A 19,992-nucleotide genomic window follows, 5' to 3' on the forward strand; every position below is an offset into this window, starting at 1 on the left:
TTGGGTTTTTTTCAGATTTCATTTTAAAGAAGCCATTACCCACTTAGGAGAATTGGAGGGGTGGAAGGGGGATCACAGTGGCAGTAAAGAGAGCTGTGAGGTTCCAGCAGACTTCTTTGGTTCGGCACTACAGGTGTGTATGTGCATTCACTTAGCAACAGGAACAGCAGTAGCCTTGAATTGTTTATCTGGTTATAAGAGACTGTTTGCATTAAGCCTGCAGGAGATAAAACTTGGAAATCCTGGCACTCTGTCTGTAGCAGTGCTCTGGCTGTCACTGTTGGACTAGAGTAGTTTCCCTGTCCCACAAAAATCTGAGAGTGCGGAAAATTTTCCCACTCTGTGCTGGAATAAAGGAGATTCTCTCTTCCCTTCCCCCAGGCTTTTGTGGAAAAAAACAAAGTGTGAGCAACCCAAGCAGAATAGCCAATAGCTGGGTGAAGGGGGCTTTCCAGGGGTGTGATGAACAGAGGGTCAGGTGCCTTCCTCGAATCCAGCGCTGTGTGCCGGGCCGCCGCTCTGTCATGTGCGCGCTCGGCGCTGGAGCCGGGTGACTAAGGCAGGACAGGTGTGTTTCGGTGAGGATGAGGTGACACCTTCTTCCCCCTCCCTTCCTCCCCCGCCAATCACGTGTTTCTTACACTGGAAAACTCCCAACAAAATCTGGCTGCTACGTAATGATGGGGGAACTCTTTTTGAAAACAAGGGGGGGGGGGGGGAATACCCCCCCCCCCACCGCAAAAAAAAGAAAGAAAAAAACCCCAACAAAACCAAACAAAGCCCCCCCAAACAAAACCCCAAGGAACGCCAAGTCCAGAGGCGGGGGTGAATTGAGAAGCAGGGGTAATTGAGAAGCAGGGGGTTTCAGTGACAGTCATCGGTCACGTGAGCGGAGTTGGGGAAATCAAATCCCCCGGCAAAACCGGGAAGCCCGTGGCTGCGGAGGGCAGCGGCGCTCGGCTGTGGCCTGGCTGCGGGGGCGGCCTCGGCACCTGCCCTCGCGCTGGCTGCGGGGGCGGGCCGCGCCCCTCCCGTACCAGGCGTTTCCGGGGGGCAGTGCAGGTGTGGGTGTCCCTTTTTGCAGACTAACCCGTCCCTTGCCCGGCGGCAGCGGGGCTGAGCCGTTCCCCGGGAGAGCCGGAGCTGAGCGAGGAGCAGGCGGGCACGGCAGAGGGGGCCGGGGGGATGCGCCCGCCCGGGGCTGTGGCGGCCCCGCCGAACCCCCGCGGCCCTGGCACAGGCGCGCGCCGGGGCGCTCCGGGCGCGCGGCCCCGCCGGGAGGGGGCGGCGCGCGGCGCGCGCGCGCGCAGAGGCGGGCGGGGGGAGGGAGGGGCGCGCGGGCGGGCGGGGCCGGCACCTTGTGCGGCGGGCGGGGGTTCCGAGAGGTCCGGCCGGTCCGGCCGGCCCTGCCCCGGACAGCGGCGGCGGCGGTAGCGCCGGGGTGAGTCACTGCTTGGAAATGGAGTGGGCGGGCGTGCGCGTAGCAGAATGAATGATGTCAGGGAGCACCGCGGCGAGCGTGAGGCTCGCGGCAAACACGGCGGCGGCCGCAGCCCCGAACGAGCGCTGCCCCCGGCGCCCCCCGGCCCGGAGCCGCCCTCCAGCGGGAGAGCCCTTCCAGCTGCGGCACTGCTGAGGCAGGAAACCTCTGCGAGAAGTGTCGCCTCCGCCGACGCCCTTAAAGCCGGTCCCTTTCGCCAGGAAGAAGAGGCTGAGGCTGGGAGAGGAGCAAATTGCAGGGGAAGATAGAGATTGTGGCAAACTTTCTAGCTGCTTCTGCCTGCTGCTACCTCACTGGTGGGAGTGTCTGGCCATAAGGAACTGCAAAGCCCAAACCTCAGAGCCCTGAGGCTCCAAAAAAGACTTTCTTTGGAGGGGGAACTGCCAGCGGTGCAAGCTTTTGCATGTACAGCTGAGTAGGTAAGTTGGGAACGGCACAGGTGGATTAAAAGTGTGGCATACCACAGGTACGCACTTGGAGAACCGTTTTCACAGAAGACCTACACGTGTCAACTGGATAGAGACTGGGAAGAGCAATCCCACGCTTGTGTTCTCTTCAATTTCTAGAGTTTGAGGCCCCTCTAACTAGGGAGGGCACCTGCTGTTTTAATTTCTCTTGCCAATATGTAATTTATGGAACATACCTAGTTTTTGAGTTAAATTGTATGTTTTTGGTGTGGGCAATGTGTACGTACCCCTTAGAGCAGTTCCGCATACCTAGCTGCTCAGGAGGGGACTTCAGAATGTGGGATTTCAGCTCAGGAAGATAAAGTGTTGTTGTAAGGATCATAAGGGTGTTGTAAAGGTGTTTTGTTATAGGTGGCTTTTTCCTTATTGCATATGTGCTCTGTTGAAGCCACTCTTAAACTCCCTGAAGTGCTGCTGAACTAAACTTCTTGCCTTAGTGGCAGGGTGCATTTCTATTAATGTTATGTTTCTGGCATAAATTTAGCTTAAAATCCTTGTGAAAAGTACTTAATGCTTAATCTTCTGGCAAGGTAATAAGACTAGGGTACAATGTAGAATAGCTGTTGTTCAGTTTTATCCATTTATAAACATTTTATTTCCTTTGAAGACCTTAGAAAATTAAATACCTATCTGTCCTCAAATCACTTGACAACTATTAATTTATGCACAGTTAATTATACCAGTGAATGGTTCCATAGAAGTATTAGCATAAACTGAGCAGGTGCATGGTACTTCATCTGAGACAGCAGGCCTTACAGGACTTCTGGCAATCTTCACTTTAAATCACATTTATTAAATGGTTTGTCCAAAATCAATTTGCTTTTTTTCATTATATTTAATGTAGTTGCTTAGGTGTATTATAATTTGACAAGGCAGGTTTTTCGAGGCTCTGTAGCCTTAAATACTTTCTTGCTGTGAAACCAGTAGCTTTTATTCCTTATTTTGCCCTATCTTAAATAGTCCAGGTCTTAATCTACTAGAAAGGTCAATGAGCTTGCTTCCATATTTATTTCTTTTAGGTTGTTAGTTCAAAGTCAGTCATGGATTATCACATTCTACTGAAAAACATACTTGTCTCTATCCTCCAGAGAAATATTCTGGTGTACCCTGTGTAGTATGTCAGTCTTAGAGGGTATTGGACAAATCAAGTGGTGATCAGGAGAAACTTTAGGTGAAAATCTAAGGGGACAACAATAGTAAGCTGATAAAGGCCCCTAATGAGGTAGATTTCTGTGCTGTCCTTGAAGTGAATTTATACAATGGAGAAATGACAGCTTGAAGAGAGCAAAAGTAGATTGTTTTTTAATCATGGGTTGGTAATCTCAATCTAGAATGCCTCTACCCCTGAATTTTAAATATTGAGCCATGGTTGGTATGTTGATAAGCATCTACTTTTCTGCATTATAAAAGTGTGTTGTAATTGTGATATTGTAAGACAGAAATTAATTCAAAACTTAATGTTTCAAGTAGACATCAGAAGTGTTATATCGGGGATGCAGTATTGTGAAAAACTGAAGATTTCCTTATCAATGCAAAAAACCCCAGCCTACACACATACCTCCCTATCTCTGGAAGAGCTGCATAAGAGACTTAATCTCAAGTATTTTTAATTCTAAAAACTGGAGTTCTTTATTTACAGTGTATGAATATAGCATACTAAAGGTATGAAGACTGAAAAATAGTGTATTGATTTTTTTTTTAAGGATGAACAAAATAAGTATTGAAACAAGCGATGGTTTTAAAAAATCAGTAGCCTTTTTTAAGGAACAGAAAATGTAAAAGAAGGTTTTTGAAGAAGTAGCTCATCGCACTTAAATCTCCTGGAACAGAGGTAGACTTTGAAGATATGAATTTTGTAATAAAATTGCATTAATCTTTTGTTTGAATTATTTTTTCTAATTTTGGTGGGCTGTTGGCCTGCAGTGTTACTTGATACTGTTTGTGGCGAGTGGACAATATAGATGCTGTGACATATTATTTAGTATGGCTATGGTATTGCACTAGTCCCGCCAGATGCTGGGAAGATTAATGTAACACTACGTCCACTGTCTTCAGAGATCTCTCTCTGCTGGGAGAATTGTTTGTACCATGGACACCACTGTCCCCAAAGATGCTGTGCACACTAAGAACGTCGGGCATCCAGGCACCACTGTCCCAGCAGATGCTGAAGACCTTAAGAGCTGCTAATGGAAAAGTTTTATGTAACACAAATAGCTCTGTCTTATCTTTCAAACAGAAGGTCTATTCTGGACATTTCTTAACTATACTGAAACTCAGCTGTTCTGGTGAGGCTCAAGAATGTTAATAATCACAAGTGTCTCCTGTATGAGGATGCTTGCTTAAGTTAACACTAACAGTTACCACTGTTTCTCTTCCCTAAAATCTTGTGGGGATATGAGTAATACAAAGAATGAAGTACTTCTTACCAATGTAATTGGTATTGGAAGTCTATAGCTGTTGATAGGAATTTTAATAGGACCAAAATATATAGTGAAAGTGAATCAGCTTTAGGGAAACATGGTACTTACCCTCTAGCTAACATATATGCAGTATCTGTAAAATAAGCAGACTATTGTGTGTTGAGGTGGTGCTTGTGGTTGCTGAGTAAAACTTCCTGCTTCGCTGTGTCAGGTGGGTCCTCTTGTCTGCAATCTGGTGGCATTAAAAAATGTTGGAGTCTAGTCTGTTGTACAGATGAAGAAACAGTTGTCAGAGTATCGCTGTTGAGGTGATCATTGCAAATAGAACGGTTCTTAATGAAACAATGTTCAGGTCTAGATCCTCAGAGAAGGTAATGAGCATGATTTAGCAGGAAAACTTCACTGCATTCATTCTGACAAGAGAATTGTATAGCAAAAAAGCATGTATTCAGTATTTAATTACTTAATTTTTTCAGAAAAATAGTTTCTCCAATATGTAACGCTAGAATGGGAGAATGTCCAGTTCATTTGAAGGTACCTGAACAAAAAAATCAGGTGTCACTTAGCCCTGCTGTTGCTTACCCTCTCCAGCTGATAACAGGTTAACTTTCAACTGCCATGTATAAATTTCAAGGACATCTCACTTTTTTTAAAGTTTGTATACAAAAATAAAGTTGCTGATATTGTGGCCCTGTGAGGGTGCCAAAGTCTGAGCTTTGCGGTCGCACATTGCAATGTCTTCCTGTTCCTGGCTTTTCGTCTGGCCTTCAGCATTCATCTCTTTCTGTGCTGTTCTGTAGTCTTCTGTTTCCTTTCCTTTATATGTAGAGATTTCCTCAGGCTGAATCTTACTAGGATTCTGTGCCATGCAATAAGCTTCGCACTAAGCTTTGCAGTGTTATTGTGTCTATGGTTGCTGATGCGATTTGGGTTAGGGTTGTATACCTGTTCTTCCCTGGGGAAATGCTGAGCCTCTTGGGCTCAGCACTGGATGTTTTCAAAAGTTGCATCAGCTTAATTTGGGTGATTTAAGATGAACTGATGCAGAGCACTTAGGAATATGTTTGCTTAAGAATGGCTAAATTTAAACTAAATTCCTTCGGGATTACTTTTGATCTAGCAGTAATCTGAAATCTTAAATGGAACATACAGAGTTGGATTCAGTTTTTCAGATAAGATGTAAGTGTATCGTGGCTGAAACTGGGAAAAAAGTTTGGAGTACAAATAATGATTTCAACTACACTAAGATTACTTTGATGGTGGAAGAGATGGATATCAAAAAAGAAATCAACGAAAGTGAGCTACAAACCCCAGGAATATTTAAGGTGTTTTTTCTAATCCCCCATCTGAGAATTTACAAACTGCCTGCAGCAATTTATAATCAGTGGTTTTCAAAAGGTCCCCAGGCAATTAGTAATGTTCTTAGTGAAATATGTTTCAGAGGCAGGTTTACCTGTTAGTTTCATAAACCAGTATGGCCCATGTAAAGTTCTGTAACTTCCATGCATTTGGGAAAGAAAATCTTTTTGCCTAGACTGCTTGTTGATATCTTAGGCCTGTGTCAGTCTTGCTGCTACTGTAAATTTAAATATTCCAAGGGTGAAGTTCAAGTACTAATATGGACTAAATCCATATAAATAAAAAAGCCCAGTATTAGTACATTTATTCAGTTTCTGTCTTTATGCAAGTTCTGATAGAAAAGTGTCACTATGAGCATCAAAACTTACTGGAGTTTGCATTTGTAGTGTCTAACTTAGAGAAGGAGGGGTTTTTGTTTTGCTAGACCATACATCAGTGATTTTTATTTTGGTTGGTTGGTTTTAGTTATTCTTTTTTTTTTTTTTTAATTTGAGTTAACTATAAAATAAATGGGAGTCTTTAATCCTATCAGAGTGCAGAAATCTGTCCAGCCTCAAAGAACAGGCCTCTGGCACAGCTTGTCTAGAACCTGGATCTTTTAAGACCTAGCTTAAAGCCCTAAGCAAATGGGAATGGTTTTCATTTCTTGAAGTATTATTACAAGTATTTTGGCATATGTTACCTCCCCAGAAAATCTTTAATAGAACACTTGCATGTGTAAAAGTCCTTTATTAAGAAGTCACCTGCTTTCACTACTTGTTTTTTTAATGTTGAAATATGTTTGCATTTTCTCATTTTTCTATTTTTGGAGTATGTATTCTGCTTAGCCTCCTGAGATCTTAAACTGTTGTGTAATGAGTGTTGAATGACTTCTCACAGTTTGTTTCAGTCATGTGAAATGTACATAACAGTGACAAAATGTTTACTTATGCACACACCCAAGTTCCTGCTTATGTCCACTCTAGTGCTGGAGAATTGGTTAATGGAGCAGAGCTAAATAAGGAGACATAGTCTCCAGACTTTTTTTCCCCAGTTTCAGCCATGTTATGCTTATGTCCTATCCAAGAAACTAAATTCAACTCTGTATGCTCCATTTAATATTCCAGACTACTGTTAAATCAGAAATAATGAGACAGCCTGCTTATTTAGGTGACATAATTTGCTGAAGAGAAGCAGCAGTAGAGAAGGTCATGCCTCATAGTCATTAATTCGGTCTTTCATCTGGAGGGCATGATATAATCCTATGGCTTGTTGATAGTTCTAGTATGCTTCTACAGTAATTACAGTTTATTTGATTATTTTTTAATTTCTTTTTTACTTCCCCAAATCAGCCTTGTAGATGGGAAACTGCACTCCCTCTCTGTAAATGCTTTATGCCAAATACCACTGCCCATGTCTTGGTTTGAGACTGAACACAGACTATATCGGAGCAGACTGCTCCCATCACTGCAGTTGCTTCAAAAGGACATCTTAGAAACTGTAGTGCTGTGTTACTGTCTTAACAGTGCTAAGACAATGCTTAATGTAGAATTCTATTTCATCTTCTGCCAGTTATTCTGGTTATTCCAGTTATTACAATTTCAGTAAAAAACCAAAAGCATTTAAACTGAAATTCTGAAAGCACTCTTTTGTTTTGGTGGCATTTTTTTGTGTAATACTGAGAGAAATTAATTCTTATGACTCTAGTTTGTATTAGTTCATAAGTGCCGTTTTTTTCTGGTAAGTTAACTTTTTCAGGCTTGTATAGAAACTATCAATATGTCGTGGCTTAAAAAGTTAACTCATGTTACTTTTAGTTCCTTTGTATTTGGAGCCTGACAAAAGTGCTACCAAAGCTTGTGGTTTTTCCCGTTTTTATAATACTGTACTAATCTGTAAGGATGCAAGGTAAGAGTTCCTTACAATGCCACTCTCAGAACCATGAGCTTGTCTTCATTTGATTTTACTCAGATTTTGTATATTAGTTTGAGTGTCACTTGACAAGAGCTCATTCTTGTCTTCTGGCATACCGTCTTGGTCTTTTAGAGGCCAAAACTTGGCCTCTAAAATTAGCCTTTTATTAACAATTAATACACTTGCTTAAGCTGCAGCTACTGAAATGCAGAATTTTTCACAGAATTGTTGCAAATTGCTTTAAAAGCATGTGTATACTTTGCACACAGCTATGGGAATGATCTTGAAATTTTTGGGGGGGGAAAAAAAAATCAACTCTACTTGATGTGGAAAATGTGCCAGAAAGCTAAAGGTGGTCCGTCCTCCGAAGTGAAACTGTCTATTTCCATTCTGCGAGAGAGCACATTGGCTGAAATGGTTTGAATCCTACTATTGACTATTAAAAGTGCTCCTGCACTAACATAGAAAAACAGCATTCCAGTGCTTATTTTCCTAGAAGTCTTTTAACTTTCATGATGGACTTCAGTCTTGAGAGGAAGGGCTGTAGCATCCTATTTGGCTCTGGAGCAAAAAGTGTTAAAGACGTTGCTCCTTCCAAGGTGCCATAGTGAACTTAGAAGTTAATTTGGAAGTTAATATTAAGGCAACTTACTGAAGAGTTTAGCGCTATGGGTTTAAACTTCTGTCCAGTGCAGTGATAGTATCCTGAATTTTCAGATTATTCAGAATTCATCTTCTTAGCAATAACTATGACCTGGAAACTGAATGCTACACAGCTGAATGGCAAGTGCTTTCCAGTGAGAATGATTTTCTTACTGGCCTTTGTTTTGTCCTCTGCAGTAACCATGGTCATTACCATCACCTTCCTCTATGCGGGTCTTAAAAAAATGGCTCATCTATTTCCATATGTGCAAACAGGCATAAGTGTTATGATAAGTAACATTTTTTCATTCTTCTGTTGGGAACAAATTATGTGAAGTAGGGTAGAATAATGTGTTTCTCTCTGATAAAGTCAGTAGCTTGTACTGACTTTTAAAAATTAAGATGGACGAAATAAGTCTTAGCTGACCAACAACATCACAAGGCACAATACCTGTCAAATAGCAAAGCTCAAGTAGTTTGGCTAAATAATTATACTTCTTGCTCTGAAAGTATTTTTCTTTGATATGAAGTGTTTGGATTTTTTTAAAAGCCTAATTTTACAGATTGCAGGCAGTTTATGCTTTCTTGTGTACATTACTTCCTAGTCGCTGGACAATCTGAACAAGGTAAGCCGCATGGGTCAGTTTTACTATGCAGAATGAATGTTCCCATAAAAAGTTTCTGGTTTGGGTTTTTTCCTTAATTTGTACTAAGAGAAAGTTTAATATGAACTCTTAAACATCATACAGTTTGACTAAACTCTTTCGCTCTCTTATGTTTGAGGAGCTCAGAACTGAGTGACTGAATTTAAAATGGGATCCTATTCCTCTTCAAAGGCTGGGAGGGCAGAGAAGAGTGACAAGAAAGCAGAAGCTTTCTGTTCTGTTACGCTGCATTAAGGGCAAACACTAGAACCATGTTCTTTTACCTTACCCATAACTCCTTTTGAGTGTGCACGCACATGTGCTTTCTTCCTGTTCTCCCTCTGCATCCTGTGGTAGTAGAATCAGGCACAAAGCTTTTAGCACTGCAAGCCTTTATAGAACATGTGATAGAGGCAACACAGCTTAATTTGACTGTGATGTGTGTAACATGCAGAAAAAGTTCTTTATTAGCAAAGTCTCTATTGCAGTTACAAGGCTGGCTACAGGAGGAATATTGTATTTAGGCTTCCATAATTTGCTCAAAGAACCATTATCTTGATTAATCTTCCATAATGCTATTGTGAAGGTGCTTCTGATTTTAATGGTTTGTATTGGTCAGCAGGTTTTAGACTGATACTACATAGCTTATGATTTGGTCATGCATTGATGAGAATGTAACGTGAAAAAGGTACTGACATGTATTTATAGTGATATTCTATAGTGTTTTCAATTAGAGAAAAAGGCTTTCTTCTTTCATCAAGAGGCTTGTAAACTGCAGGACAGTATGTTTGGTGTTGTGTATCTGTAGTAGTGTGATTCAATGCAGTAAAAGACAGTCTTGGTGGACAGAAAATGTATTGTTATTTAGGATGATGTTTTTGTCTTGTCCCTATTATGACAGTTTTAAAACACTGTTTCCACACCTCTTATCTCCTTTTTTTGTGAGTCCCGTAGGTCTAGGGCAGTTTCAAAGGTTGAGTTAAAGAGCAAAGGCAGCCTCTACTTCTCTCCTTGCCCACCCCAGTTCTGTGTCATTTTAAACTTCCAGCTATGTGAAGTGGAAGTACATGTACAGAGAAAGTCCACTTACAATTTCTTGGGCATTGTTTGAGCTATAGAGTGGCTGCTGATTGATATCTTCTAAGTCTCATCATCTTTGACACAAAGTCATTATGAGCGAAATGTCGGAGTTAGCGTGAGGGAACAGATAAAGATGTTTAACCTGAAGCAAGTCTGTTTGGGGAACTGAAGGTATGTAAACCAGATGTACCCAGGAACTGACACATACCTTAGCTCAGCAAATCCTTCTCCTTCTTCCTGTGGATGTCAAGGCACCAAAACTAGTCAATCAGTTTTGGCCTGATACTTAATATACAGCCTGATAAAATGTTAAGTCTAGCCTTGTCTGAGAGGACCTTTGTGTCTGTTTAGATGGGTCTGCCTCTTAGCCAGGCAGCACCCATAGAGTGATTGCACATGAGATACGTTTGCAGATAACCAAGCTGTATGTCAGATTTTCATGCTAGTGCCTGTCAAAGAATGTGTAGCTTTTTACCTAACAGTTAAAGCTCTTAAGAGTCTGTGGGTGTGTGAGCCCCTTATCTTGTGTTCTGTTTCCTGTATATGTTAAGAAAGTGGTTTGTATAGTTAGACTGAACAGTACCTGTTCCAGTAGGGTTTTTTATTTGGTGTTTGTTGGAAGGTTTTTTTGTTCTTTATTTATTGTTTCGTGTTTGTTTTTTTTCAATTGCCTACTGTGAAGTCTGCACCTTAGATCAAATGTTGAGGGTTTAGAGGCAATTCAGGTTCTTCCTGGAAAGTGTCTCAGTATGTGTGTATGAATATTCAGTGTTCTGGTGTCTGAATATGCTTAAGGAATTTTACTGCAAATTTTTATCCTGGACATTTCAGGTGATTGTCCTGACTTGACTCCTTGCAGAAAGAGATCGGTTTATGCTCTTGTCCCATAGAAGCAGAATTGAACAAGTGTCAATTCTGTTTAAATCTGTTTTATAAATCTTGCTGTCAGACATGAGGAAACTCTGGGAAGCTGAGAACATTTTCTGAACAATCCTTTTTAGATTAGGGTAGTTACTCTGTTGGAATTGAACTATTAAACTTCAATTCATAATTTGTTTGAGTGTAGTCTGTAAAGCTGTCTCAGGAATGTAGGAAAATGTAGGCTTTGGCAGATGCCTTCATTCTAAAGATGTGGCACTTCTTTTCTGCATAAGACCCACACATCTGAGTATTCAATACTTAAGGCAGCTCACAATGTGCATTACCTGAAAAGGCAATCAGATTTGTTCAGAGGTTGGACCTGTTTTTGGGGCTGACTTGTTTGCAGTCTTTGCTGTAATGTAACACAGCAGTGTATAAATCCTGTTTCTTTTGTGTTCTTTGTTTTGCATGAGATACGGAGCTCATCTGGAAAGTTTCGGGGAGGAATAATATACGTGCTGTAGGGCATAGATTCTTGTCTGAAGGTCTTAAACTGTGAAATTCTAACTCAATTTGTGTCTTATACTAGAACAGCATTTTTCATTCCTTGTGTTAGAAGACTTCTTTTTTGTCAGTTTTTTTACTTTTTTCAAGTTAAAGTATTAGGAGGGAGAGAAAATAGATCTGCTCTGGGATTTCAGATAAATTTCTTCTGTTCTTTACCAACGAAACCCAATGCATGGGTAACTTGTGATCCACTGTCTTTGTTTATATGGATTTACAATACAGATAACTGCACTTCATGTGGTTAAATAAAATTAACACTGACCTTTCATAAGTTACAAATGCATGGCCTAGACTATTGGCATGAACTGACTAGTTAATACTTCTGCACTCTGAGTGGAGCAGCTTAACATGGGCTGGACTATGCTAGTATCTCAGCTTGGCTTCTGCTTCCAGATAAATAAAATATGCCTTTCTGGGTGGCAGCTTTTATGGCTAGTCCTGAACCATCCCCATCTTTGTATGTTGTCTTGATAAAGAAGTGTTAAGAGGTTCCCTGAGCTGGGATTGGTATGGAATGTTTCAGGCCATCTTCCTGGTCTGCTCCAGCTGTCATTAACATCTTAGCACACCTCATGTGTTGTGGTTGTAGCCTAATGTAATGTGGATTTTTTGATTTCTTCTTAATTGGCTTGCATTAGTCTAGAAGGCAGCTGCCTCCCTCCTCGGCATACCTGTGACTGCTCCTGTGGAGGTGTTTCTTGTTACACAGTGTCTGTCATGTGAGGTGTGGTATTCACGTGTTTAATATTGTCCTTGTCATGTGACTGTTCTGTGCTTCAGTTGTGCACCTTTGAAATGGTGAACTTACCCACCTTTTAAAGTAGTGCTCAAGTACAACTGACATGGGGACCTTCTAGGATAAATCCCTGTGAGACTTCTCTTCATTCCCTTTGCTGCCTCTCTAGAACAGATTGGAATTTAGGGCAGTCTTGGTGCCACTGCTACTTGGATGTGCTGTCTTACTCCTGGCAAGATGATACTCAGAGGAGAGTAGCTGAGAGCAAAGGCCTGTGCAGTAGCTCTAGCTGCAAAATGACCATGCAGGAGCAGTTCCTGGAACAGCTGATTTTAGCAGAGGCTGTGTTGTGCAATCCCTTGTGCTGGCCTGTATTTAGCTAGGTAAGTACCTTAAACAGTGGCCTTAGTTGCTGTAGTGCTATGTTAATGAAAGCTCTTGAAATCGAAGCCACTATTGTGTCTAGATTTCAAGTTATGCTCTAGACAACAATTTTTCTAGATTATGCCAATTTGTCCTAAATTTAGACGGTTACTTCTAAAGCCAGAATGTGATCTGTCCTTGCTGATAGATGCAGATCTCTTGACATATTTGGTATTTTTGAGGAAAACTTATGCAGGAGTGCAGCAGAAATAGCAGTATGTAGTAAGATAGTGCCCTCCTTCATGGAAAAAACAGTTGGTAGACCAGAATAATTGTTATTACTGTGCCCTAATTTTGCCACATTCTGCATTCTCTTCTTCTAAAACTGATTGGTACTATTTCCATCTGAACACTTAGTTCTGTCCTTAGACTTTTGTAACTGATCACGTGGAATTGGTTGATTCACCACTTATTTACTTTACACCATGGTTACTTAGCACCCATTCACATCACTGGTCTCAGGGAGTCTAGAGATGAGACTTAACTTTGTCTTAAACAGTTCTGTTGGCTGCAGTTCTGACTGGGGAATGGTTTATAGAATTTGTTTTTCCCTCCACATTTCAGCTAGTGGATGTGGCACTTCTTTGGCCTCCCTTCTTCTTCCCAAATCAATGTGTATGTAGATTCTGCTGGACATCAGGATAAGAATACCATAAAATGCTTTTTGGATAATTTTAATAAAATGCTTTCTATTTTTATGTAAGCTTTAGTTCTAGAACCTCCCATGAAAATGTGACCAAGAATTATGATATACGTTTGGAAATCAATTTTTCCAAATGTCCTTCCTGAAATGTCTTTTTCGATCACACACTCTTTACTACTTCTGTCCCAAAAATTTTCATGGACAGTAAGACAAAGGTCAGAGGTGGTCCTGGTTTCCAGCCTGTGGTTTTTTTTCTGTGGCAATAGTATCTTGACTCAAAATTTAAAGTGACAGTAGTGTTACTTAAACAAAGAAATGGAAAATAAATTATGTTCAGTGCAGCACACTGTGCAGCTAGTATGAATGCCATTTAGCAGGCAGTTTGATTGGCCAGCTTGTATTTCCACTTCACATTCAGGCTTATTTGGTTTGAGTCATCATTTGCTTGCTTATACTTCTAAAGATAACAGGTTCAGTGATGACCGGAAGCCTTCCTTGAGCACAACACGTAGCTTAAGGTGTGGAAGTTGCTCCTTGAGGTATGTGATGGTACAGTGTAATATAAATCATTCTGTGTAGATTGAGAGTCACCTCAGTACTTTCATGACAGGTTTTACCAATTGGTAGGATAAGATCAATGTAATTTCAGTCATTAATTTAATTTGTACCTTTTTAGTTATGTTGTGTGTGCATGGGCAAGATGTAGATGTTATAAAGCAGTTGTGTGATCTTAGTGTAAGACTCTTAATGATGGCTTTTTAGGAGCAATGCTAAAGATACTATTCAGCTGTTTTCTTGCAGAAATAGTTCTAGTTCTGCAGTTTTAGTAACTGGGAACTTGAACATCACCAACTTCCTTCTTTTCTGACTAACTTGGTTCTTTAAATCCTTCTTAAAAGCTTTTTAAGAAGCAATAGAATTCTCAAACTATTAGGTGAAAAGGGGAAGGCAAATACACGAAAGCATTGCTGTGAATGGTGAAAGCCTCTATGCTGAGTCTCATGAGCGGCTTGGCATAAAGAAATTTTGTTATTGCCCTGGTGTTCAATGCAGGGTTGTTCTTGCCGAAGGCTGCAGTTCAGCAGGGAATAATGAAGGGAGGTTTGAATTATTTTGGAGATGTTTAGTTAGGTTCTTAAATAGTAGCTCTGTGAGGGGCAGTAAAAACACATTAATAGGATTCTTGGCCTCTTTTTCTGACCTCTAGGGTGAGGCTGAAATGGAGATAGCAAAATATCTGGGAAAGGTATTACAGAAAGGTTTTAGATTATAATTATTATTTTCCACTGCTGTCCCACTGTTACCATCCTCTCAGAAAATTTAACAGTGATACCTTGTGTTGTGGGGAGATAGTTTGCCAGGCAAGAGAAGTGATTATCCCAGGGAAGTGAGTGTTCTTTTGTCAGTCTGTGGCAGAAACAAAAATGAAGAAGGAAGTGTTGAAGTGCGTAGTACTTAAGTATTTAGTATTTAAAGTTAAACAGTGTCTTTCCTGAATTAAATATATAAAAAGGAAATGTTTTTTCTTGTCAGCATAATGTGGAAAGTATTTTCTTCTATTAATAGAAAGCTTTGAGCTAATGGAATACTTGTTCGAGTTTAAAGAAAACCATGGGACTGCATTGGAAGCTTAGGTTGTGATGCCTTTTTTTAACTGTGTAGTGCTTCAAGCTGATGTGTAGAACTTCAGTGAAAAACCCAGTTACATATAGGAAGCTTGATACAATTTTGCTTATTGCAAACTGGAAGCTTGAAGAGTATATTATGAAAGGGTTCTTTGCTGCTCTGCTAATCCCCTAAGTAAACGTCTGGATTGATCATGGTAAGTGCTGAAATTGGTCAGTACTCTTAACTTCTTGGTGTTAGAATTAAATTTACCAGGTTTTAGTTCTGAAAGTGTGTCAAGAAAAGCTGGGGTGGGGGGGGGAAGTGGGAAGGAAGCATCTAGGGTATGAGCTGGATGTAGATTTGGATGTCTGAGCCTGTAAACAAACTGCTTGAATGAGAGATCTGTGTATTCCCATCTCTATTTGACTGGGGGTGCTGTTTGTGATGCGAGAGCCTTAGGCTGTTGCTGCTTGGTGGTAGGCGTGGCAAGAAGGTAGAGGGGAAGACCAAAATAGGGACTACATCATGTTTCTTGATGAGTTTTAGTCACTCTGTGTATTGTGAGCAGTAGATGATGTATTATGTCAGCATCATCCACCTTAACTAATATTCATAAAGCTTTCCAGGGAACTGCATCAACACAGAGTTGAGCAAGCTGTTCTTCTGGAGAAGAGAGGGGAAGCTAGTCATTGATTCTTTCCTGACCAGTTTTGCAGTGTGAGGTGTGCTAGACTTCTGTTGTTGGTATAGGGGGCAAAACATTGGTCAGAATACCTTAAGATAAGGGGGTGTGTGGGTGTGCAGATATTGGTGTTTCTGAAAGGGGATGTTTTCACTCCTTGAGCCTCTGAATACAGCAAGTGTTGCTGCTATGTACAGAGTCACAATTTGTAATGTGCCAGATGAACTGAGGGATATGTGAAACCAGCTTATAGTATGATACTACATAGTTTTAAATATGCTCTGTCCTAAGAACTCATGTGGGGTGAGCATTACAGTCATGTGCTTTGCAAGGACTGTTGTCTGTTTCAGGCTGTTTAAACGTGAGTTGTGAGGTATGTGAGCCTTTGTGTACACCTCTGTGCTAAAGTAGCTTTTCTCTGGATTGTGCAACTTGCACATGTATTACTGCTGATACTGTAAATGCTCTGCAGATTTAAGCAATTACTGTCATCTCGCTTTAAACTTTTAGGGGGAGGGTTCTTGTTGCTGCAGAAAACACACTAGAATGTTCTCATAAATGTGATATCTTATTTTGGAGTTGGCAGGACTGCTTTTTGGAAGTAGCATAGGGGAAAAATTTGACAGGCATTATCTTCTTAATAATTACTCAAGTATTTTGAGGGTATATCACTGATAAATTTACTGAGTATGTGACTTCCTCTTCTAGCTGCCTGATGGCTGATAAGCTGTAGCACAGTCACTTTAAAGCACACATTAGTCACTGTGACTCCTCACTGCCCTGTACTGAAAGTGGTGACTAATCTCTGGGTCTGACTTTCCATTATGAAGTGCAACCTTTACCCTTGGTAACTAGGTGGAGGATTTTACAAAACAGGCTAAAACGTTCCTGCCTTCTGTGCTGGGTCCCTCCCCCCCCCCCCCCCCCCTCACAGCCAGTGTCTGCAACTCCGTGTCAGCTAGGAAAGATGTGAGGCATCAGATGTGCTGCTAGGCTCTTAACAAATCTTTAGACCTTGCTGTCTCTTTGAGAAGAACTTTGCTTTGGATAGTGGCTTTTCAGCAGTGTCTGTGAAGCTCTAGCAGAATGCAAGCATAGCAATGAGAAGCCAGCATGCACATAAAAGCATGATCCAGAGGCTTATTTTGGCACTTGTTTTTGGCATTCTTTTGCCTGGTGAGACTGAGGTAGTACAGTGACTTCCACACTTTGTACAGTGTTTATCGTCTTTTCTAATGAGTAGAAGGAGGTTATGAGCCAGACACTTTTTGCAATGTTACAAAATATGCAGTGGTAGAGCACCTTTCTTGCCTTTATTCAAAAGCAGCTGATTCAGAGGTTAAATACTACTTCAGGTTAGCAGACTTTTTTGTGCAGCTCTGAAATACTGAAACAGTCTCATTTTAGAGAGTATGGGTTAAGCAGGAAGAAGACCTAATCTGATTTTTCTGGAGTGAAGAAGTTGTGAGGGAGTCTTTAGGTTTTAGACTTTAATGTTGGAATAATGTTAATATTTCTTTTGGCTCTTTTGAAAAAAGATTTAGCAATGTGCATTGACAGTTAAGGCAGCCAACACTGTCCTGAGCTGTATTTAATAGGAACATAGTCATTATTTGTACAGAAGTGATTATTTCTCTCTGTTCAGTATTACCTAGCTGTGTCTGGAATACTGTATCTGTTTTTTGGTCCTTGATCCAGGAAAAGCATGAACTGGCAGCAAGCCCAGCAGAGGGACCATCAGGGTGGTCAGGAGGCTGGAGCACAGGCCCTGTGAGGGGAGGCTGGGGGAGCCTGAGTTACTTCAGCCTGAAGAACAGTCTCAGAGGTACCTGACTGCAGCCCCTTCATACCTGCAAGGATGCCGTCAGGAACACTGGGGCCAGGCTCTTCACAGTAGTGGGAAAATGAGGTACAAAGGCTGTAGCTTCTAATAAGAAGTAGATACAGTAGATTTAACAATTAAAAAAACCCAAAACACTAAAACAACAAAAATAACCCATCAAACTTTCACTGTGAGAACAACCATGTGGTGGAACTGGCTGCGTGGGGTGGTTGTGAATCTTTGTAAGCATTAAAAAGTACAGCTGGATTGAAACCCTGAGTCATTGCTGATCCTGGCCAGAGGCCCAGAGACCTCCTGAGGTTTCTTCTAGCTTGAATGGTTCTGTTTGTTCTGCTGGTTCTAAAAATGTATGACTGATGATTCTGAAAACACGTGTTTTGGAAAGACTGTTAACCTGCAAATAAAACCAACTTTGTCATATATATGTGGATTATTTCCAGAATGAGTTACAGTAGTACTAAAAGATAGCAAATATTTGACAACTATTGTGATCTTCTTTCTTGAAAGATAAGGGTAGTAATAATCACAAGGAAAATCTAGGCATGTCATGGTGACACCCTTAAAGGACATCAGACTGTTACTTACCAAATACAGTCCTTTGGAGTCTGGGGACCAAATGGTTCAAGAGTTTGAAGATGCCTTCATGCAGTTAAGGGAAACCTACTCATCAGTGTTCAAAATTATAAAAGAGCTTAAAGATACTTTTTTTTTTTTTTCCTTGCTTGCTTAGTTAGTGGGGCCAGGTTGGATGAGGCTTTGAGGACTTGGTCTAGCGGAGGGCATCCCTGCTCATGGCAGGAGGGCTAGTCTTTAAGGTCGTTTTCAACCCACACCATTCTGTGATGCTGTGAATGTTTTTTGTGTTTCTTGGGACATACAGTTTTAGAAACCTGACCTTCTGTAGAACACACTGGATAATGAATTACTAGGAAAATGGAATCTAACATACTTTTTACTATTAAGAGGTGTGATAAAACTTGGTTTGTATAAATAGATAACATGTAACCTTGATGTTTTTCTCCTCTATTTAGACAAGTGTAGGGATTTAGTCCTTAAAAGATGTCTTCTGTTGGTACATTAATAATCCTAAATGAGGGACTTGCAAAATCTCCCTCTCAAGGTAGAGGGAGTAACTGCTCTATTTCTACTGCTGAAAAGAATTTTATATGTAGTAAGTAGTTAATGCTTTTTATTAAAAAGTTAATGTGATGATAATGAACTGTTCTTCAGTAATCCAGCTTTGTTCTACTTGCAGTTCTTCAGCATCACAGCAGTTTTCTTTTGGAGGTTTTGGGTGGTGAGAAGTTTCTTTTTCATTCCTCCCAGTGGTCTGTGTGCTGTGAGATGTACATATAGCCTAGGAGAAGGGATGCTATAGAAATTAACTGAGACCTGGAATACTCTCAAAAATAAAAATTAAGGAGAAACCCCTAAAAACAAGTTTTTATGCATTGCTGTCTAGATAACAGCAGTATCCTGGCTTCTTTTTTAGTTCTAGTTCCATGGGTAGTCCTAAAAATTTGACTGACTGAAATACAGTCTCACTAACAATTGTTTCCCAGTAATTGTAGATAAAAATATATGAAAATATTCTCTCATGTTACTTCAAATTGTACTTTTTTACACACCCTTTTTCTGCAGCTGCCAAATACAAGAATACAGCTGTATTAAATGTTTAAGCCAGTCTTAACGAAAGTGAATGATGCTTAAAAATAGTACTGCCTAAAAATCTTTCCCGTCTTGTATATGAAAGTAAAGTATAGCTTCTCTTACTGTCAGAACAGATCAGTCTCACTGTTTTGGATACTCTTTTTCCAATAGTATTGAAACAGCAGGTTAAGAACTGTTTATTTGAAAACCCTGTGCAAATTGTGACTATTCAGTCCTTCCTTCTTAAATTACAGAAATAAACATATATTGAGAAATGTTGAAGCTCCAATACTGGATGAGAAATACCAGTTGTGAGCTAACTTTGTGAAAATGACCTTTACATAAAAATTGGATGACTAACAAGCTAAATAAAACTCCATGTTATTCTTAAGTTCTAGCATAAAGAGCCAAATGCAGACAGGCTTTCCTATGCTTTTCTCAAAGCTGTGCCCCCTGTCAACTGTTTTCTTTCACATGACAGTCAAATGGGGGTGCAGAAAACTAAGGGAGCTATTTGCATGGGAGTGAGTAGGAGCTCAGAATAAAAAGTTAGGACCCTTCCTCTTTTAGCATCTTTTTAATTCCTAAGATTTTCTTTGAAATAGGTTGTTCCTTGAGGCAATTATGATTTCTGCCGTAAAGTTGCTGGTTAAGAAGTTCTGCTTCTTGATGAGGTAACATTTATTTTTAGAAGGTATAAAAGTGGTTCCAAAAATAAAAATTGTTCCTAAAACCTAGATGTATCCCTTATAGGAATTTTATTTATCCTTTTGGGGTACTTGGCCAGTTTTGTGTGAGTTTGAGACTTCCCCAGTAGTTACTCCTTCAGAGCAATTTGGTGTGCTTTTCATACCTAGGTGTTGGCAAGATGGCTAGATCTAAGCATTGCTGCCTGGTTGCTGAAGAATTCTAAGGCCTTCCACCAGCAAGTTTATGGGCACCTTCTGGTTTTGATATGGGGATGTTTTGGATT

The 19,992-nt window shown here is 40.6% G+C and overlaps 1 protein-coding gene across 2 annotated transcripts in view; it reads left to right on the forward strand.

Moving 5' to 3' along the window:
- The first annotated feature begins 1,352 nt into the window (after window positions 1-1,352).
- Window positions 1,353-19,992, forward strand: part of SGMS2 (sphingomyelin synthase 2) — a 41,068-nt gene continuing 22,428 nt past the window's right edge. The window contains exon 1 of one of the 2 annotated variants that reach the window (XM_032109178.1): window positions 1,353-1,920. The gene's annotated coding sequence lies outside the window, so the exon portion shown is untranslated. The remainder of the gene's footprint in view (window positions 1,921-19,992) is intronic. The other variant, XM_032109179.1, reaches the window with a different exon arrangement.

This window comes from Corvus moneduloides, chromosome 5 (assembly GCF_009650955.1).
Source record: "Corvus moneduloides isolate bCorMon1 chromosome 5, bCorMon1.pri, whole genome shotgun sequence".
NCBI lineage: Eukaryota > Metazoa > Chordata > Aves > Passeriformes > Corvidae > Corvus > Corvus moneduloides.